Raw genomic sequence first — 23439 nt, 5'->3', positions numbered from 1 at the left:
GATGACAACAACAACGGAGTTTAAGTCCGGTAAAGAATCATTACAGAAAAAAGGTAAGCCAAAAAAGTTAAATAAACAGGGTGAGAATGTGGTAAAACCTGGTAAAACTCAGACGAGGGCTTTTCTTTTTCTAAATTGCTTTTTAAAATTGCTGGTTGGGTTCAGGGAAGTGGGTGGGTCAATCTGTGCTTTTTAAGATACTATTGGTTGGGTTTAGGGAAGGGGAAGGGTGGGTCAGTCAATTGGTCAGTCAGTCAGTCAGTTAGTCAGTCAGTCAGTCAGTGGCCTCTGGTGAATTTACGCGAGAACAGCAGGCGCGAATGCCACTCGAGAAAGAAATTTGGGTTCTGAAAAACTGCAAAAAACAACGTAGCTCCTGGGACGTATTTGACAGTCTCCAGAAATGTAAATAGAGGTATGTTTTCAGAATAAGCCTGGGTTGAAGTAGTCAGCGCTACAATTTATGTGCAAAAAAGGGTTCAAATCTCATGGCATTATAACACTGAAAGATTAAAATCTAAAAACAAAACTTTTCAAAGAAAAGTCAAGCTATTTTTGGATCAGTCATCACAAAAGAACTTTACAATTACTTCTTTTTTTCTGCAGTTGGCATGTTGTATATTTTAGTCAGAATTATTCAATTATATGTTATTGTATTCTGCCTGTTTAGCAAGCATGTGCATGGCAGTGTCTGTCACTGCTAAATATATCCGGTTATATTTTCAAAACTGAACATTTTGAGGTGAACACATCTGTGAAATATACTGAGAGAAATGATCTGTTAAAAGGCAAGATGTGTATTTCAGAGTATCTGACCAGACAAATCGCTTTAAACTATATATACTAGTCATATGAGTAGGCCCACACGGAATCTGTGTGCACAGAAATTCACTGATTTTAGCCTGTGTGTAAATTTGCATTTATGTAAAATACACAAATACAAATATATATTATTTTCAGTAATATTATTGACTAATATGAAAATGCATAAATAGCAGATTCTGTCTAGCCCTACATATGAGTAAATTTATAGCCCTTAATATAAACCATAACTCTTGTTCAGGACAAACTGGATTACACACTTTCCCTGCAGCAGTAGCAGTTTAGTCTTGGTCCTCCACTATTTTTCAGATGTGGTCATATCAAACTTGTAATTCAATATAATATTTTCCTAATACCATAACACTTCTAAATATACATGCTGATAAACTGCACAAACTTGATATACCAACCAGCAGCAATGGCCAAAGATCTCCAAAAAAATTAGCCTATAATTAAGAGGTGTTTTCCTTTAGAAGAGCTGAAGGTCTCAAATGCCCCAAAATCACTAACCGTGGATGTGTTCAATGAGAAGTATTGATCACTGGAGCTTTTCTAATCACAAGTGACCCCGACTAACCTTTGACAGGAAGGTCTTTATCCAGTTTAAGGGCAACATCTCAGCATTTGACTAATTTACCCATCCACCCATTCAATTTCAGCATTAAACGGTGAAGATGCTCTGTCTTATTGACAGCCATTTCAATGTGTGCACAAATTAAAATGCTAATAAAATCAGGACCCTGAAATGAAAACAGAAAATATGTCAGAGTTCTAGGCGTGAACTCAAGCGAGAACAAACCGGCATTCAATATTAGTATTTGCATTGGATTAAAAACGACAAACTCTACTGATGAGACCTTTTCACACTGGATGTTAAACTCTGATAAACTAACAGAAATGTACTGGGTCAAGCAAACCAAAGCTAATTCTGGCATGACGGAATGAGAAAACACTGTCAGAGTCAACAGAACAGTGGAGATCTGACAGGAAACTCTAGGGTGTAGACAGGATATAAAGGTTCCTTATACTCAGCAGGAAAATCAATGTGGTGATTTCTTTTCCATGAAACTGTTAAAACACCCAGTGAGCCAAAGAAACAAAAAAATAAAAACACTGGTAATTTTAGGGACATTTTCAAGCTTAAGCAAACAGCTGCTGTGCCACACATTCATTTTTGTTTGGTTATTTAGACATGTCACGTTATTTGGCTATTTGCTTAGTTAGTTATATTAAGTCCATATTAAGCAGCTTATGAGCACAAACTGTCTGAACTTTAATTCAATACCCTTGTTATGCATTTAAACAATGCTAAGAGTAAAAGTACACTAAAGGGATAGCTCATTCAAAAATGAATATCCTGTAATGATTTTGCAGGTTGTAGGACTTTCTGTTCTGTGGAACACACTGATGTACTTTTAAAGACTCGCAGAGAATTTAGTACGGTCACAATATTCAGAAGACAATAGACAGGAAGCCTTAATTCAGTTCGTAGATGGTAGCTTAAACAGAGGGACAACAAGGTAGATAACGAAGACACAGTAGACATCTGAGAGGCATTCACAGGAGACAATGGAAACACGAGGAACTCACAGGAGGAGAACTCAAAGGGGCGCAGAGAGATTTGGGTGGTCTGGCTATAGTTTCAGTGAGGTGACCGGTAGACTAGGCATGGGTGATTTGAGTGAAGGGGGTTTAGATAGTCCAGGTAATAATGTGCACACAGGTGCAGGTGATTAGTAATCATGGGATTGTGATTGAGGTGGTTAGAGTCAATGGTGGCCATGGTTGCTGGTGGATTGCATCATTTGAAGATGAAAAAAAGATCTTAAGAAATTGGAATTACATGAGGTTGAATAATTAATAACAAAATTAAATTGCAGAAGTTAGGTATAACCCTAATCAAGTTGACCTGAACAAGCTAATCAGGGTCTCAAGCTGCGGTCACACTAGAGTTTGAGTTTGTGAAATCTTGTCATACAGCACAGCGAAAAGGGGTGGAATTTAGACATTAAGGGTGCTTTCACACCTAGACTTTTGTTTCAGAACCTGTCTTGTTTGCCCAGTTGGCACGGTTCGTTTGGCATATGTGAAACCACAAGTTGCACTCGGATCCGCGGCAAAACAACCGTTCCGAGATTGCTTGAATGAGGTGGTCTCGGCTCGATTGAAACAAACTCTGGAGCGGAGCGGTTTTAGTGAGAAAGCGATACGGTCCGAACCCGGTTATATCACAGTGTTTTATGGATATGTAATAGGTATACGGCTATATAAAGAGAATTATTAGTAGGGCGGAAGGTCATTCAACAGACACCCCAAGTCTCCCGGAAGTTTCGGGGGTCTCCTGCAAATACTCAGAGACTCCAGGATGCCTGCAAACGAGTGATAATCTCCCGGAAATCACGCGTCTCCCTCCCGGTCCTCAAATACGTCGCGCACCCTTCTCACCCTTTCCCACTGCATCCTTCCTCGCTCTTCAGACACGTCGCGTGCACCTTGTCAAACACCAACAAACCATCACCTCCCCTGACAGCTGAAACTCTGACCAATGTGAGGAGAGTTTACTCAAACATGACTTATTTTAGCTCTTTTGGTCCATTTAGAAACTTTGCAGTGTGAAAGCGAACCGCACCAAGAACAAAGAGCAACAATGTAACAGTTTGAATCCCTCTTTCGGAACAACTGAATCGATTCACAGGTGTGAAAGCACCCTAAAAAAACAAGCGATTAGACCATGTTTTAAATTTCTGTCTAGAGAGGTCATGTTTTGATCCTAGATTGGTCTCACGCAATCATGTGATGCAATTTCGCAGCTTAGAGTTCACGAAGCTTGAAATTTCAAACGCAGCAAAGTGAGAAATTTGCCGCACGACCTTGCGTTTTCATCTGACACATTCACGTGCGAATGAATGGAAGTCCATGGGGAGAAAAGTGCAGTGTGACTGCAGCTTTACTATAGTTGAAACTTCCAAGCACGTGTGTTGAGCCAAGCTGGAGATAAACTTAGCAGGGACATTGGGGTCAATGGCGTAGCATAGGGGTTCTCAACCTTGTTTACTTCGAGGCTCATCTGTTCTGTGAAAATATTTTGAAGGTCTACCTGTCTGACATTTTCTCTTAAACTGATTGTCTAAGAAAATGCTTATTTTAAACCTTTTTTTATCAGCAACACAATTTTATTTTGCCTTCTACTATTATTCTCTTATTTTTCTACAGCATTTTATAAAAAGTGAAACGTTATATATTTTATTTTTTATATAATATTTTTTTTCATGCACAGATGGAAATTAGCAGAATTTTTCATTTTTTACCAGTTATAACTGCAGAGTATTTGGGCCTTTTCTTCAATAAACAAACCTGACAGAACAACAAGAGAAAAAAAAAGCTTCTGCTTTGAATTGGACTGACTATTCATCTACTGAACTACTATTTATATCAATTAAAATAAATAAAATTAATATACAGTAACAACACTCTAAATCTGTTAAAACAAATCGATCTGAAGGCAGTTGGGTTTGCAGTTAGATATTATTGGAGTTAGCTAACAGGAACAGCTGTTCAGTACTGAAACACCACCGAGCCTCGTTAGATCTCTGTATATGCGCGTGTCCGTTATAAAACCCTCGCAGAACATTCATTTGGACAACTATGTGGACATTTTAAAGTGTTCACACAAAGAGAGCGTAATTTTCATTACCTTTACAATTGCGTGATGTTTTGCTGAGAATGTAGTCCTAGTTGGCGTGCAGCAGTTGTAAGTTTAGGCCACAGTTTTGTCTGTATTTATCAATGAGGCTGTTTTTGCTGTCTGAAGTAATCAATTAGAGAAAACAGGAAAGGCTTTTACTTTGATTATTTTAATATGACATTTAATAATGAAATCAAATAATTATAGCATAATATATAAGTTAATTTTAGGCTATCTCGCAGTCCACCTGCAGGATCACTGAGGCCCACCGGTTGAAAATACTGGCGAAGTGGTAAATGCATCAAGACATGGCACTCTGGTACTCATGGTGACCTGAGTTTAATTCCCACCTCGAGTATCTATGCCAATCCTTCCCTTTCTCTCTGCTCCCAACACTTTCCTATCACCTACTACTTTACTCTCCTACTGTCCTATCAATTAAAAGTGAAAAAAAAACTTTGCAGGGACACCAGACCTTCAAGGCCAAGATTGGTGACCCCTGCTTTAAATGAATAAAGACTTCTAGCTAACAAAAGTAAAAAATGGGCCGGTGAGTTTTGCTCCAACGTTAATCAAACACACCCAAACATGCAAATCAGTGACTTGAAGATCACTAGTAATCTATAGGCAGGCCTGTTTGATTAGGGTTGGGGCTAAACTCTCCAGGACCGTTTGCCCATCCCTGGTCTAGAAGGACATAAGAGAAAATGAAAGATATGAGTTTGTTGATCCTAGTCTAGAGATAAAAATGTTGAAATGCACCCAATCTTGAAATGTTAATATTATATGCTTAGCTTATCTTTCCAGTTTCCTTTTATTCAAAGCAAAAAACACATAATACAACAGTGAAACAGAGATATTACATGTATGTTCCTCAGATTTACTTTTTCAAACTCTTGATCAGTTCTTAAACTGAGGCCCACAAGATGATAGTATTATTATAAAATAACTGCAATTGACACAAATCACAGAGTTAAAAAAAAATCTGAATAAAACGACATTTAAGCTTGCACATCATATCCAACACCTGAATGAATCCAACATCCACAACCAAAGCTTGCAGTTTCAAACTACGTAAAGTGATCAAAAGCCAAAATTATGCAACAATGGAGAGCAAAACTGAACTGAAACTAGAGTACTCCAGCAGATGAAAAGCATAAGATATAGTGTGCGGCAGGCCTCAAGATATTCATGCTGTCTGATTATGAATGAAGTCATTCTGCGCACGTTTTAGTGCAGTCAGCTTATTTGCAATTCCTCCTCAAACGCTAGAGACCGATACAAAGGTCAAAGCTAAGAATAGCACCCTACACACCAAAAAACTCAGCTAAATTGTGCTTTTAGGGAATAAAAATAACACAAACTTATGCTAAAAGAACGCTTCATTAAATATAGAGGCAAAATAAGTAAGATGCCACACTTTTTATCTTTTCTCATTAATATAGAAAGAAAGATAGTGAGTAGCAGAAGGGAACAGACAGTTCTCCCATCTCTAAAAAAGCCCTGAGGATAAGTTCTAACTCGTTCACAAAATCATGCTTTCAACATAATGGAGGCATCCAACCATACTTCACTGATAAAAAATGAACTCTGTAGTACAACAGAACAGCAATATGAACAGTCAAGGCCTTTTTATTAATCAAATAAATATGTGGACATGAAACGTACTAGATCTAATTATTTTTGTTGAGAATTTTTTAAAATATATCACAAGTCCTGTTTAAAGATAAAAATTTTTTAACATATTTTTAACAATACCAACTTTAATAACTATTTTTCAAGTAACTATTTTTTTTTGTCTTTGCCATGAAGACATTACATTACATTTTACAAGTGTTACAGTCACCAGCGATCTAGTTACTGCAGATCGTTGGAGAAACTTCATTTTCACTCAGACTACAATTCTGCCACCACATGAACTACAAATCCTGTCTTGCACCACACACACACCAGTTCATGCTTTACATTGATTACAATCACAGGATCATGATGAACGGATTACATGGACTATGAATAAACCGCAGTAGCACACGCACAGTGCTGAGTCTTGTTGTTATCTGTAACCATTACAACGTGTTTTCCTTGCCTTGTTTTTTGTGTTTGATCTTTGCTTTGTTTACTGATTTTTGATTTAGCAGCCCAAACTGACCCCTTGCCTGTTTATTGACCATGATTTTGGATTGCCATTGATGATTCTGTTTGGTCCTATGATTGAACCTTGCCTGTCTGCCTGTCTTTAGCATTAATAAAGACACTGCCATTGGATCCTCAACTCTGTTGCCAGCATCCTTCAGTTACAGCAAGTTGCAATAAGCTTAAAATGCTATTTAAATGCTTACCTTGATAGGCAAGTCATTGGACAATAGTGGTTTGTTTTCTAGCCAATGAAGATATATCTTAAGTGGGCTAAAATATTGACCTTAAATATATATATATATATATATATATATATATATATTTTTTTTTTTTTTTTTAAACAAGAAAAAGTATTAGTTTTGCCTTTAGCTGTGTAAATTTGCACTTTCATCATTCTTCACTAAATGTATACATATGTATGTGCTTGAATGTTTATGAGGACACACATACAATGACATGGGTATAACAATGTAAACACTGTGTGTAATCAAAGAAATGGCTTTAAAGTCTGTTTTCTTTAAGTAAATAACTTTTAAAAATTATATTTTTTGTTGGTTTTCTGGGAAGTTCATATGTAGGGTTATGGGATAGTATAGTGTGTTTGTATATAGTTTGTCTATAGAAAAAAAAATCACATTTCTAGAGCTCACAAGATAAAAAAATTATTAGCTCAAACAATGTTATTAAAAAAAGTAATATATATATATTTTTTATTAAAGTCTCAGACAGTAGGGTCTGTTATTAAAGTTGATCAGTTATTATTACATATATTTCTGTCAAAAATGCATTTGCAATTATGCAAATGCAATTATCAAATATTTGATTGCAGAATGTTGTAAATGACCAATAAGAAAAAAAAAATATTTTATATATAAGCAAAACGATAAGATATTACAAGAGTAAAAAAGAAAAAAACAAACCCAATACGTCAATACAGAAGAATACAGGTAAATCGCAGAACACAGCACTCCCATTATGAACTCATTATCTTTACCACTAATGCAATTAGAAGCTTATAGGCTTGCTAATTCAGACTGACATGCTAAATTAATTGCTAGTTTAAAAATTACTCTTAATTTTCATGCCACCTTGAAACACATTCGCTCATTTGCGAGCACTGAATAGGACATGGACCGTAGAGTGTAATGCAATGTGTTGGTTATGTACAAGACGTTTCTGCAGACGAGTGTGTGTTTGATAGACAAAGATGCTCAACCTAATTAAACAGCTTATGGCCTGTTTAGCACCGATGCTAAGGATAGATGGTAAAAGTGTGTCTGGCTTCAGGCTTTGAAAATGAGCAAAGCCTCCTGTGTGCTTTAGGACCATTTGTAATTTTTTTATTTCAGACTGATCTGTGTAATCAGCTGCAGTGCGCCACTCTAACCAGACTCAAGTTCACATTCTGTACACTCATTCATATTCGTGATGGTTCCCCATTCATCACGAAGCACATGCATGTTAATGAACACAGCAGGCTCCATGTGACTCATTCACAGCCCTTCATGAGCCCCTGCAGTGGAATCGACCAACTAGAGCATGCATGTTGTCTACTCGACATACTGTACGAGCACAGCTGGAATAGTGCCAGGAAGTCACATGGTGCAAAACATGCACATTCTGTTGTTGTTTACAGGAATAAAAGCTAAAAATAATAATGAGTAAACATAAAATTGTGCTATGCTCTTAGCTCCAAGCTTCAGGAAAGCATAATAACTTAATAAAACAGACAAAAAATGATGCACAGCTCTGACATAACAATAATAATTAGGAGAGCACTTCAAAGTGTTTGGGGTAAAATGTCCATTTTTAAACACCACTGTGTTTTCAAAATGTTAAATATGCATATTTAATTAGAGGATTTATTTCCAGAATATGGCAATAGTTCAATTTAAAATATTCTGTTTTTAAATACTCACACTAGGTACAGTTGCCTCGAACCGGGCCAAAGCACGCTTGTCCCCCCTCCCGTCTCCCCAGACGGCCCGCGCTCACACCATATCAGGCCTCGGCACGCTTACGTCATCGCTGCTGCGCTGTTCAGTGAGAAGCGCTCTCTATGGCAAGCCTTTTTAGCATTTAAATATTTGTTCTGACTATCCATAAATATATTTAGAGATATCTCTAATTATATTTTGACTTGTCATAATTATAATTCGACTAGTCAGATTGGAAATATCTGCAAATATATTATGACTAACTAGTCATATTCCTCCATTGACTTCCATTGAAAAATATTTGCAGATATCTCTAAATAAGTTTTGACTAGTCACAATTGTAATTAGAGATATCTCCAAATGAATTTTGACTAGTCAAAAATCCAATTCAAGATATCTACAACTGTAATTAGACTTTTAGTAAATTAATTAGAGATATCTTCAAATATATTTGTAAATATCTCTAAATATGATGAATTAAAGACATCCCCAAATGTATTATGACTAGTAAAAACTCAGAGATATCAATTACAATTGTTACTAGTCAAAATTCATCTGATTTCGTACTAGTACAATTGTAATTGCAGATATGTCTAATTGTCATTCTGAGTAGTGGAATTATAATTATGAATAGTCAAAATATAATTAGAGATATCTCTAAGATATTTATGGAGTCAGAACAAAGATTTAAATGCTAAAAAGGCTTGCCATAGAGAGCGCTTCTCACTGAACAGAGCAGCAGCGATGACGTAAGCGTGCCGAGGCCCGATATGGTGTGAGCGCGGGCCGTCTGGGGAGACGGGAGGGGGGACAAGCGTGCTTTGGCCCGGTTCGAGGCAACTGTACCTAGTGTGAGTACAGCCTCAGTCAGAAGTCGGAGGGCGGGCGGAGATAAAAGGTGTCTGGCACAAGCTTCTCCACAGCAACAGACAGAAGGCTCGGCTGAGCGAAAAACATACTTCACTGCATCACTATTTTTGTTAAATAGATTTTTGTACCTTAATTGGGTTCCAAAGGCAGTTTATAAACTTGTAGCGGAGTTGAAGCGGAGTTTGATCGGGATATTCTATTACGCTGCATTATTGACGTCTGCAACCGGGTGCTCTGTTTACGCAACGTTAGCTCTGTTAGCGCGGTAATTTAGACAATAGACTGTTGACAGAGTAACGTTAACGTTCATTTATAAAGGTTAAAACGATGCTTTTGCAGTTGTGTCGAATAGTATGCACCTATGGGAGTTATATGGTACGTCTAAATTACTGTCTTTTGCAGACAGCAAGATATATGCTATAGACTAGTTAACCTTAACATAGCTTCCCCTCACTTTTTATTCACTTGAAACTCCTCAAATACATTTGGGCACCCAGAAAAAGAGTGAAAAAGACTGCTGCTGACCCATTTCTTGGTCCTCCACCAGTCAAAAGAAAAAAAAAACCTTCAGGTTCTGTGTGGAAGCATTTTACAGTCAGTGGTGCTGCAGATAAAACAAAGTGATACTGTATAATGTGTGCAAAAGTGAAATCAGCAGAGGCAGAGATATTAAACATCTGTCAACATCTTCTATCCATAATCATTCATTCATTTCTTTTCGGCTAAATTCCTTTATCAATCTGGGGTTGCCACAGTGGAATGAACCACCAATTTATCCAGCATATGTTTTATGCAGTGGCTGCCCTTCCAGCTGCTACCCAGCACTGGGAAACATCCATACAATCTCTTTCACACACATACAATAGGGACAATTTAGCTTACCCACTTCACCTGTATTGCATGTGTTTGGACTGTGGGGGAAACCGGAGCACCTGGAGAAAACCGACGCCAACATGGGGAGAACCCAGTCGGGGCTCGAACCAGCAACCCTCTTGCTGTCAGGCGACAGTGCTACTCACTGTGCCACCGCGCAACCGTCTATGTAATGTATTATCACATGCACTAAAAGCATCCTCTCCTGATACTGTCTGTGAACCCCCCACAAGCATCTATCCCCTCAATCAGCACAGCTATGTTCTGCTAAATCCTCCACAAGCACCAAACCATCAACACAGCCACATTCTGCCCCAGCAAGTCAGTTTCAAACATAAAAAAACAAACAAACAAACTTTGTGTCTTTTTTGTGGCAGGCAGATGACAATAGCAGGGCTGTATCTTTTAGTATTATATAGAATACTTTTGTTCTGCCAGATCTCCCAGGCAGGGTTTTATTTAGATTTATTTAGTTAATTTTAGTATTTGGAATTCTGTCCATTGGAAAAAAGTTCTTTCAGAAGAAGAACAGTTTTTTGAAGTATTATTTGTTTTTATTCTGTCTATTCAGTGTCCTTAAACAAGAACGGTGGTGGTGGGGTTCATAATATTCACAATGGTATTTTATTAGTTGTTGGTTTAACCATGGATGAGATAATGGCTTCTATGTTATTTTCTTTTCAATGACATTTCTTATCACATGTTCAAAAACAACAGCCAATATTGCATATCTAGATTTATATAATGGGTATAATTAAACAATACTTTCACTATAACGTAAATTTGAAGTGTAATAGAAAAATATATTTTTGCGCCATTTTGAATTTTACTCGAATACAAATACAAATACAAATACAAATACTTTTCCCCTCTCAACAAATACAAATACAAATACTTTCCCCCCCTCAACAAATACAAATACAAATACAAATACTTTTCCCCCCTCAACAAATACAAATACAAATACCGGCTGCTTCACACATCCCTAATATATATATATATATATATATATATATATAATATATATATATATATATATATATATATATATATATATATATATATATGCAAAAAAAATTAAAGGTTGAATGCTCCATTTTTATTCAGTGTACAGATATATTGACGCAAAAATAAAACATACATATTATGACCTGTAAAATATATTAAAGAATATGCAATCATAGTAAATTAGTTTTTCATTTATTTAAACCTTCTTGATGACAAATCCTTGTGGAAACAGTGACAAAATTTACACATTTACAATTAGCAGTAATTAGCCATTTTGGATGTCATTAAATAGTTCTTGTTTAAATATGCCAGGCAAAATTCTTTGTTTATAAACTATAAAAACTGGTTAAACTGGATGACATTTTAATAAGTATCTTGTGTAAATCATAGTTTTACAAAATCTATAACTTAAACAGCACACATTGTAATATACAGGGAAATCTCATTTAAAACAATGTTACCCACTTTTCCTCAATGATTCAACTATTATCACAAAAACAATAATGGTGAAAGCTGAAGAAATATTGCATAGATCTTGCAATATTAAAATGCTACATCTTTTATACTAATTGTGGAAAGCTCCTGGACCAATATTAACATCCCAAAGGAACAAATTCATCTGTAGTTGCCAATCTCACCAAGAAAGAACATCTCGTAACTCTTTTCCTGCCTCTAGTCTATTTAATTTTCCAAATATACTTTAATAAGGATTAATCCTTCAATAGCTTCTTTATTTGCGGTACACGTTTCAGCAACAATCTAGACCTCAGCACTTCATTCAGAACAAATTAAATTCAAAACATCCTTCACTGAATGTGCTGTATTGTGTACTGTATGCTGCAGCATCAGTATTCATGTGAAGCAGGGTTTGCACATGCTTCTGTAACAATATGTGAGTGTTATCAGCACCTGTCATGCTCATAATCCATTATTTATGCATGTTGTTACACGTGGCCTCACTCTGCTGATCTGGTCTTCTACAGGTTATGAGGATTTCTCAAGGTTCATCTCTGAAACGCAGACAGGAAATTTCTTTCTCGGTCACCCAGCTTTCCGCACTGACACATCTCTTTGAACTCATTTTCTATCTGCACTGTTTAATGCTACAATAACATTGAGAAGAGAAATCTCTCAGTCCCTGGCCATGCCAAAAACTTTTCCTAGATGACAAATTGCTTCCCTCCCTCTTGAGGAGAGAAGAACAGTGCCTCTGTGTGCTGAGGCCTGCTGGGCTCTGACGGATTATACGGCTCCATGCTGAAACTAAGTTTAACCCCGGATCACCTCAGAGGACTTCTGTTTCTCTGCGCACCACACAGGCTGTGCAGGAATGCAGATTCATAATCATTGTAGGAAATTTAAAAATGTTAATATTTAATTTTTTTTTAACAATGAAAACCATATTCACAGTAAATCTGCACTGAAGTAGGAGAATCCAGCCAGATCTCACGAGGAAATGTATTTTACGTTTTGTCAGTTTAGTGGCTAATTCGTACGAATTCGTACAGTTCAGTTCAGTCGTACAAAAATGTAAGATTTAAAAAAAGAGGCGTGGCACCCAACCCCAATCCTAACCCCAACTGTCATTGGGTGATGAGCAAATCGTACCAAATTGTAAAAATTAGATCGTACGAATTCATACGAATTAGCCACTAAATCAAAAAGTTACGAATTGCCGTGAGATTGTGTTGGAGAATCTAATGTAAATTACACAAAACATTTATAATATACTGTTAATCCTTATGCATATCCAATACTTTGGGCAATGTTTAGGCATAAAATTCAAAACTTCAATACAATTTTATTGCAGTTAATGCTACCACGACTCGCTGTCTCACAAAGGCACAGGATCGCAGGGATTATTAAAACACATTTATTTATGTAACACTCACTGGAAACACTGAAACATCGACACACAGGAATCAAAGGTTGTAGACAATATAGAATGATGTGTAATCCCACACAAGGAACAAACTAAACACAAGGGCTGCGTCCGAAACCGCCTACTACTCAGTAGGTACTGCATTTGAATTTAAACGTACTACTCGGCCGTTAGAAAAGTATGTTCTATACAGTATGAATGTGAAAAGTATGAATGGAATTCGGACGTACTTCATCCGCCCTTTTGTCATGGTCATGTGACCTACCTGCGTCAGTTGCGTCGCCTCACTTCCATTCATGAGCTGCGTCCCAAATCGCATACTTATGCACTATTTTACGCCATTTTGTAGTATAAATATTGTAAGTAGTGTGTTCACATTGAAAACTCTCAAAATAATAAGTGCACTTTAATTACCCGGATGATGCACTCATTCAGCCGCTAAAATGAAGTGTGTAATGATGGACACTTCACGCAATCAACGACCGCAGGTTTGCTTACGTAGCGGAAGGGGCGGAGCGATCGGACGCACATGTTCAATAACTATTTATTTTGGATGGTGAAAGCAAAATTCTCCTACGAGAGTGATTATTGCGCCTCCCGATGGTAAATGCGGCAATACTCACGGCAGGTATTATATGATAATTCGGTCGTTTATTTCACTGATTTGGCAACAGTCAAACGTCATCAGGGAAACGGTTTGAATTTCCGCTTAGTAAAAAAACATTAGTGTGCCATTTGGGACAACACTACATACATATACTATCCTGTTGAGTGTGTAAGTACATAGTGCATGAGTGCATAGTGTATAGTGTGCCATTTGGGACGCAGCTATGAATTCTCTCATGGGGCATTATGGGATAGCGCAGCGTGCATGGGATGCGCACTCTAGAATCTCGCCGGAAGTAGCAAGTCATCTGGGTATTTCTCGCCTACTAATTTTCTAATTCTATGATTTCGGACATACTACTCGGCTCGCTTACTGATTTTAGCGTACTATATAGTATGGAAGTATGCGGTTTCGGACGCAGCCAAGGACTAAAATACACAGCACATATTAGGACTAATTAAGGAGACGCAGGTGAAACTCATAAGACTAACAACAGGTGGGAAACAGGATTTTTTTCTATTTTTTTTTTTTATATATTATTGTTTTACAGAAAAAAAAATTCAACCAATTTGCAAAAATATAAGTTTTAATAATTAATTTCTTATAACTGACTTATTTTATCATCAATATGAGGACAGTACATAATAGGTGTTAATAATTTCGACTTCATGCAGCGCTGCGCAGATCGATCAAAATCTGTCTAAAAGCGGTACATGCTGGTTAGAGATTTTGTCCGCATCGACGCTATCACATGTGGCATCAAAGTATTGTGACAGCATTCCGAGACCAGAAAACTGATTCAGCCAGTGCAGCATCTGCGATGACAACACCAATATTTAACGATTGGCCGAGTTCACCGCATGACAACAACCATGTGTGTTTTGAGTAACGTTTTGACAACTTCCGATTCAAAAGTTTCAAAACAAACAATTCACGTTTCATAACCTCTTGTGCACATCATGCTTATTAAAAGACTACCAATATTTTACTGAAGTAATCTTTTTTTGTTAAATAATTTGGTTAAGGCTAGATTGTTTGCACAGGTTTATTTTCAACCTTTTTTATACAGACTATTTACTGCATTCAGCTCCATGAACGATTTAAATAATACATTTTAGTGAATAACCTAAATATTAACTCAAATAAGTCTTACAGACTTGAAATAAACAATGAAAAAGAACTAATCTAAATTAGTAAAATCTCTCACCAACAACAACTGTTAAGTAAAGAGTGCACCCAATAGACAATCCCTAGAGGAAACATAAGATCTGGAATGAAGGTGAAGCAGCAGAACTGAAGCTAGTAAGTGATTAGTTAATGATCAAATGGCAGATGTAGGATGTTCAAATTCCATTCATGCAACTCATTTTCAAGGTGCATAGAATTGTATAATACTTTATTTGACATGCCATATGTTTAAATTAGTAGTACTCAAAAGGTATGCAATTTCAGCACACCGTAGGAAGTAAAGTTTGAGCCAAACTCTGTAGAAAAGTGAAATTCAAAGGGCAGACCTGAGAATCCTTGGTTTAGATCAGGGGTCTCAAATTCAATTTACCTGGGGGCCGCAGGAGGCAAAGTCTGGGTGAGGCTGGGCCGCATAAGGGATTTTACAAAAAAAAGTCCTCAAATGTCATTATTAACAGTTTTAATTATTTCTTCTGAACATGAAGTGTCCTGAACATTAATAGAACATTGAGTGAAGATTATGAACAGTTCTTCTGAACATGGCATCTTTTGCCTACTCCTTGCTGCCAGAGACTTGACAGCGCTTCTTCTCACAAATCTGAACCACATTTGGCTTTAGAGCGGAAGCAGTTGAGACCCTCAGTATGACTTGAAGATGATCATCATTAAGTCTAGACCTGTACTTTGACTTATTATAGTCCTAGGGAAAAAAGTGGGGGAACTCACTCAAAACTTCCATTCCCTCACCTAAAAAAAGGCGTATATATGTATAAATAAAACACCCCCACCCCACTCCAGTCACATCAGTCTGTACCAGTCTGTATCTACCTATAATATCAATATATATAAGATGCAGGGCAGGCACGTGCACACATAGGGCTCAACCTGTGCAGAGCACATGCCCTTTTTAGTCTTGCATAGAAAGTGCCCTTCCAAAATGATCAAAAGTGCCCCCGCGACGCGACACACCCTCGGTCCCGCTGTTCAGTAGGCGCGCGATAACACCGCTCTTGAGTACGCGCGCGACAACACAGCTGACCAGAACGCGCGCGACAACGCGCATTGAGTGACAAGCGCGCTGTGTACGGATAGAATCAGCGAAGCGGGGAGCGCTCTCTCTCCCCGCTCCGCTGATTCTGTCAGAGTACAGCGGTCGGCGCGGGCCACAAAATATTGCACTGAGGGCCGCAAATGGCCCGCGGGCCGCGAGTTTGAGACCCCTGGTTTAGATGAATGTTTAAGTGCTGAATGTTTTACTCTCAATAGCCAAAAAAAAAAAAAAACACAAAAGAAATTATAGAGTTCACACATAAAGTATTGTTTAGTTACCTTATTTTGACTGCCCGCTTTACTAAATAGTTGACAATGTTTTGACTAAAAAAGACATTTAAAGAATGACTGGTTTAAATAATGGTTTACACATACAGCATTGCTGGTTCACAAAAAAAAAAAACAAGCAACATAATCTTGTTGCACTACTACACTGGATTTTAATTTTATTGTAAAAAGCCAACAAGAAAACATGTTAAATGAGATTCTGAAGTATTTTAAGGCATAATTAAAAAAAATAAAGATGATTTAGTGTTCAGAAATGTTTAATTTTGATTATGTTATTAAATAAATTGGTCTTTCACTTCATAATATTAGATTTTTCATAGTATAGTATAAACTGTATTATTGTATTATGTATTGATTCCGGTACTTTTACCACAAACCGACATAAACCATTTGGTAGAGGCTGATATTTTAGAAATGATGGGGTGTTTTGAAAAAAAAATGCATTGAGTGTGTTAACTAGCGACATTACGAGTTAAGAAATGCAATCCAAACATGTTTTTCTAGGTGGGGTAGTTAAAGGGTTAACTGAAAACCCCATTGCATAAACCTATAGGAATTCTGAAGGGAACCTACTGTGAATTAGTTTTGACTTAATTCTTGCACTACTCTATTGTTATGCTGCTATGGGTAAATCATATTCCATGTTGTATCTTGTAAAAATGACTTTAGTTCACTTTTAAATATTGAATCGTCAAGAACAAGTAAAGCACTGTGTATTCTGAATAATAGTGGGATGGATTGATCAATAAGTAGCAGTTTATTTGACAACTCTTAAAACTAAAATGACCATTTCATTACCAAGATATCCATGGAAGGTTGCATTGGCAATAAAAAATAATTTATATAATTCTTATTACAGCCCAGTAATGTTTATGGCACATTTTAATTCCATCTGCATAGTCAATCTACCTAAATTTCTATAAACCACAACAACTCAATAAATCATTGAAAACTAAACACACTAACATCACTATAAACACACATGAATGTTTATATAAAGCACTGAGTTTCAAAGCTGGTTGAGCAATATGACCAAACACAGATACCAGCGGTCCTTCAACTCCACCAGTCCTTTAACCCTGTTACTCTCACACCAGTGAGACAATCACATAAACATTCCATCAAAATAAAAACAACTTGTTACATAACTAAATGTGACTTTAAAATCAGGTCATCAAATCTACACACAACACGGCTAATCTGTTCTTTCAATTTGAGCGTGCTTTCTAAAGCGCCATTATGAAAACGGAGCATCATCAGCCTAGGAGCGATGCAGTCGTAATGATAATAGAGAGAGAGAAGCAAATGAAGGGGAAAACTGTTTACACTGCCTTGTCACACCCCTGCAGCAAAATCTCCCTCTAATACTGCGGCAGCAACAAGACACACACACATCAATAGGAACAAACGGGGGGCTATTCTGAAGGTGTGTGTGTGCGCGGATGCACGCTCAGCAGTCTTCTCTAGTCTGTACTTGACTGAGGAAAATTAAAAGAAGCCACAGATGGAAAGAGGAAGAATAAAGTGATGTAAAGCCTGTCATTTTAGTCTCGTTTAAAGTTCAAGCGGGCTGATGTGTCAGAACAGACAGAACAATAGCTCTCAGGAAAATGTCACATCGGAAAGCCAACAAAACATTACTATATATTGCTGAACCCATCCATGACACTGGGAATTGCTTTGTCAAAAATTATCCCAATTTACTTACAATATACTTACTTTATATATATTTTATTTAAAATTATAGGCAAATCAAGTGTGTTTGTTCAAAACCTGTGTAAAATTCATAAGGTTTTTGGAAAAATTACAGTTATGGTAAAAAAGGCTTTATTTATTTAATCTAGAAAACAGTAATAAAAAAATAGCAATTTTTCGATTTTTTTCTTTGTGTAGTGCTTTTCACAATAATGATCAATCTAAAGCAGTTTTACAAAATACACATATTGCTAAATTAGTTAAAATTGTAATTATCACGTTAGAATTACCTAATTGTATGTGAATATACTTCAAAATCTCAGGAATTATTTCAGTCTTCAGTGTCAAATGAACCTTTAGATCAGGGGTCACCAACCCTGTTATTGGAGAGCTACCTTACTGCAGAATTCAGTCCCAACCCTGATCAAACACACCTGAACCAATTAATAGTACCTAAAGCAGCACTTGATAATTACAAACAGGTGTGTTAGGTCAGGGTTGCAACTAAAATCTGCAGGAAGGTAGCTCTCCAGGAACAGGGTTGGTGACCCCTGCTTTAGATGATCTACATTTTAATACGCTGATATTGTCAAAGTGACATTTCTTATTATTATCATTGTTTATAACAGTTGTGCCACTTTTTTTTGCATTTTATTTTGATGAATTGAAAAGGGCAATGTGGTGGCGGAGTGGGTAGCACATTCCCCTCACAGCAAGAAGGTTGCTGGTTCGCGCCTTGGCTGGGTCAGTTGGCATTTCTGTGTGGAGTTTGCATGTTCTCCCCGTGTTCACATGGGTTTCATGTTTGCTCCACAGTCCAAAGACATGTGGTACAGGTGAATTGGGTATGCTAAAATTGACCATAGTGTATGAGTGTGTGTGTGAATGTGTGTATTGATGCATACACTCACTGGTCACTTTATTAGGTACACTTTACTAATACTGGGTTGGATCCCCTTTTGTCTTCAGAACTGCCTTAATCATTCATGGCAAAGATTTAACAAAGTACTGGAAATATTCCTCAGAAATTTTGGTCCATATTGATGCAGTTGCTGCAGATTTGTCGGCTGCACATCTATAATGCGAATCTCCCATCCACCACATCCCAAAGGTGCTCTACTGGATTGAGTTCAGGTGACTGTGGAGGCCATTTGAGTACAATGAACTCATTGTCATGTTCAAGAAACCAGTCTGAGATGATTTGTGCTTTATGACATGGCGCATTATCCTGCTGGAAGTAACCATCAGAAGATGGGTACACTGTTGTGGTCATAAAGGGATGGACAAAGTCAACAACAATACTCAGGTAGGCTGTGGCCCTGACAGGATGCTCAATTAGTACTAATGGGCTCAAAGTGTGAAGATCTCCACCACACCATTACACCATCACTAGCAGCCTGAACCGTTGATACAAGGCAGGATGGAGCTATGCTTTCATGTTGTTGACCCCAAATTCTGACCCTAGCATCAGAATGTCGCAGCAGAAATCGAGAATCAATGTTTTCCAATCTTCCATTGTCCAATTTTGGTGAGCCTGTGCAATTGTACCCGCAGTTTCCGGTTCTTAGCTGACAGGAGTGGCACCCGGTGTGATCTTTTGCTACTGTAGCCCATCCACCTCAAGGTTGGATGTGTTGTGTGTTCAGAGATGCTCTTCAGCATACCTCGGTTGTAACGAGTGGTTATTTGCGTTACTGTTGCCTTTCTATCAGCTCAAACCAGTCTGGCCATTTTTGTCTGACCTCTGGAATCAACAAGGCATTTGCACCCACAGAACTGCCTCTCACTCAATGTTTTCTCTTTTTCGGACAATTCTCTGTAAAACCTAGAGATGGTTGTACATGAAAATACCAGAAAGTAAGCAGTTTCTGAAATACTCAGACCAGCCAGTCTGACACCAGCAACCATGCCATGTTCAAAGTGGCTTAAATCACCTTTCTTTCCCATTCTAATGCTTAATTTGAACTGCAGCAGATCGTCCTGACCATGTCTACAAGCCTAAATGCATTGAGTTGCTGCCACGTGATTGGCTGATTTATATATATATATATATATATATATATATATATATATATATATATATATATATATATATATATATATATATATATATATAAGGTAAAAAAAATAACAAAAGTTCATGAATCATATTAAACTAGAACAGATTATAGATTATGACTGATTTTATAGTTTCATCTTTATATTGATTTTTATGTCAAAGTTATAATTCAAGCTACACATGATTTATTTTTATGAAGTGGCAGAAATGGGTTCTTATAGAAACTATAGCAAAACAAATTTTGGTCCAGCAATGTTTTCTCTTTGTGTCAAGATACAACTGTGTGCAGTGTGTACATTACCCTATTTTGGGCTATTTTGAGCAAACACAGAAAAAAAGCCCAAAAACATAAATGTAATCGTCAATTCCAGAGTGCATTACAGTTGTATATTTATTCACACATTTACCTCACACATTATTTACACACAGTCTTTTTCAGTGCATTTGGTAAATTTAATAACCATGAAACAAATGCACAACCCTGTGATGTGCTGCAAAAAGATGCCCACATTGGTGGCTTAATTACACTTTCATCTGAACCAGACCAGAAACACTGTTTGTTTTCCCCTTCTATATATAGCATGCCAATGTGTGTGTGTGTGTGCGAGCATGAATGAAGCTCAAACATTGTGCAGAACTCTTCAGGGGACTATCACCATCACACACCTGCATGTTTGTGTACCTGTCAGCGTTTGCCAATCATGTGTGTGAATGTTTTCCTACACAGTAGGGTGTGTATTTGCTTTAACAGCATATGCAGAAGCACCTTTTCGGGATGATGACGTTTAACCAGTATGTGGTCCAGAAGAAAGTGAGACTGTGTGGAATCAGATGGAGAACTGAGGGAGACAGGAACTATCCTAAAGGTAGCGGTGTTTAAAAAGAGAAAGACAAAACATATGTGGGTACCTAGTGTAAATTCCATTATATAAAATTATTTAAAAAATTAAAATAACTAGACTTTAGAAAGTGTAGCTTGGTTATTCAAAACTAAGGATATGCAGTATGCTATAACAAACATCACTATGCAATTTCTGAGATGCTCTGATTGGTTGCCAGATATTGTTGTGTTGTTTTTATGTTATTTTGAGTGGTACTGTAGGTATTTTTCATGATTATAGGTGGTTGCCAAGATGTTACTAGGCACTTTCTATAGCATTCAGGGTGGTTTGAGTGTACTGATATGCTGTTTCTAGATTAAGGTGAGTAGATTTCAGAGATGGAAATGAAACATTTTCTAGTTTTCTAGTGTCTAAAATGCCCATTATTACAGAATCAAAGAATACAAATAAAAAAACTGAGCATGCTTTTTAACATTTTCTATCTGTATTTACTATTTCCATTTTTTGCGTTTTATGCAAATATGCATAAACTTTTATTCTCAGTTTGAGCACAATATATACACCTTATCAACTGCAGTTGTTTCGTTGATTTTAATTACTTTGACCTATTAATTAAATGTGCTGCGTTTGTAAGTGTGTGTGTGTCTGATGGTGGAAGTTTCGTGAACCTTAAAATTTGTGACCAAAACAAAACAACACGCTGTTCGGGCGCTGCTACATCATGCACAAAAACAATATTATTTTAATTTATCATGAATATTCAGTATGTGACTACCTTGAAGCCAATAGCGTCTCCTTTGATAATTGATGATAAAAAGCGGTGCGGTCTGCACCTGTTCATCTGTGTCCATCTTCGGTTCTTCATGGATAAAGATGGAGAAGAACTAGGTCATCAGTGGAGCTTTTAGCGCTCTCTATAGGTGAAGATGATCAAGACACGACGCTGTGTGAACAGTTTTTCAGTGTGCTTGCTGCAGAATGCTTCAAGTCACCCTATCCACGGTGAGTATGGTTCAGTTCTAGGTTCACTAGGTGAAAGGTGAAACGTTTTTTTGTTTTTTTAATCTAATAGTTATTACCACACATTAATAATGGCAAACACTGATCTTTCTATTAGGCTACACATTTTCTACAACATTATGTTTAACTATTATGTCAGTGAGAAAACATTAATGAAATATATGCTAATTTGCATATATTTCTGTTCCTTTTCTTGGAGGGAGGGGGGTCTTTTTATCAGTTCATAATTCAGGCTGTCAACTTGCTGCTAAGCAGTTTCTGTTCTGTTTTACTTTACCTCTGTCTTTAAGCTCAATACTCCTCAAACATAACATAAGCTATCACTGCTATGCTGATGATCTCCAACTATACTTTCCAATCAAACTAGCAAATTTATCATTAGAAAATCTTTTCATATGCCTTACCGACATTAAGACCTGGATGACAAATAACTCTCTGCAACTAAATGAAAATTAAACAGAAGTGTTAATATTAGGTCCTGCTGCTACCAACAATTCAATTAAAACTCAGCTAGGAATCCTAAATGACAATCTGTACAATCAAGCCAAAAATCTCGGAGTTATCTTTGATCAACTCTTGCAGTTTGACAAACATGTAAATGCGGTTGTGAAGAGCATCTTTTTTTTCCAGCTTAGATTGGTGGCAAATGTTAATCCATTTCTTTCTAAAAAAAGATTTAGAAATCGTAACCCATCCTTTAATCTCCTCTCGGTTAGACTACTGCAACTCTTTGTACATTGGCCTACCTTAGTCAACACTCTCTCGGCTACAGCTGGTTCCAAAATGCAGCCGCCAGATTAACAACAGGAACTAAGAAAAGAGATCATATCTCCCCTGTCCTCGCCTCATTGCACTGGCTACCTATAAAATACAGAGTTGATTTTAAAATTATTCGTTTCACTTATAAAGCTTTGCACAATTCTGCCCCGGCCTATGTCAGCAAGCTTATTAGGCCATTTAGAGCTTTTAGACCACAGGTGTCAAACTCAGTTCCAAAAGGGCCGCAGCTCTGCACAGTTTAGTTCCAACCCTAATTAAACACACCGGATCAAACTAATTGAGTCCTTCAGGCTTGTTTGAAACCTACAGGTAAGTGTGTTGGAGCAGGGTTGGAACTAAACTGTGCAGGGCTTCGGCCCTCCAGGAATTGAGTTTGACACCCCTGTTGTAGACCATTAAGATCCCATGACCAGTTTCTTTTGTCTGTCCCTCGGTCTCACTGCAAATCAAAAGGTGATCGAGCTTTCAGTGTTGCGGCCCCAAGGCTCTGGAACAGTCTCCCTCTGAACATCAGAATCTCTCCTTCTTTGGATGCTTTTAAATCTAACTTAAAGACTTATTTTAACTCTCTTGCCTTTGAGTGATGCATGCATGTTATTTTTTATTATTTGTATTTTAGTATTACTTTTAAATATATTTCTTTGTAATTTTTAATACCAGTTTTTTTTTTTTTTTTGTTTTATTGTCTAGTTTATTT

General features: G+C 37.1%; 1 long non-coding RNA gene across 7 annotated transcripts in view; it reads right to left on the bottom strand.

Annotated features, from left to right (window-relative positions):
* LOC147844013 (uncharacterized) overlaps window positions 1-21833 on the bottom strand; it is a 187318-nt gene extending 165485 nt beyond the window's left edge. For 6 of the 7 annotated variants that reach the window (XR_015491305.1, XR_015491302.1, XR_015491298.1 and 3 more), the window contains exons 1-2: window positions 21718-21833; window positions 20867-20960 (exon numbers count right to left, since the gene is read on the bottom strand). This is a non-coding gene — a long non-coding RNA (uncharacterized LOC147844013). The remainder of the gene's footprint in view (window positions 1-20866; window positions 20961-21717) is intronic. The other variant, XR_015491299.1, reaches the window with a different exon arrangement.
* Between the last annotated feature and the right edge of the window lie 1606 nt (window positions 21834-23439).

Source organism: Danio rerio, chromosome 5, assembly GCF_052040795.2.
Source record: "Danio rerio strain M-AB ecotype USA chromosome 5, GRCz13ab, whole genome shotgun sequence".
In the NCBI taxonomy this organism is placed as follows: domain Eukaryota; kingdom Metazoa; phylum Chordata; class Actinopteri; order Cypriniformes; family Danionidae; genus Danio; species Danio rerio.
The sequence above is the reverse complement of the archived record's forward strand: the minus strand, read 5'-3'. Positions and strand labels throughout refer to the sequence as shown.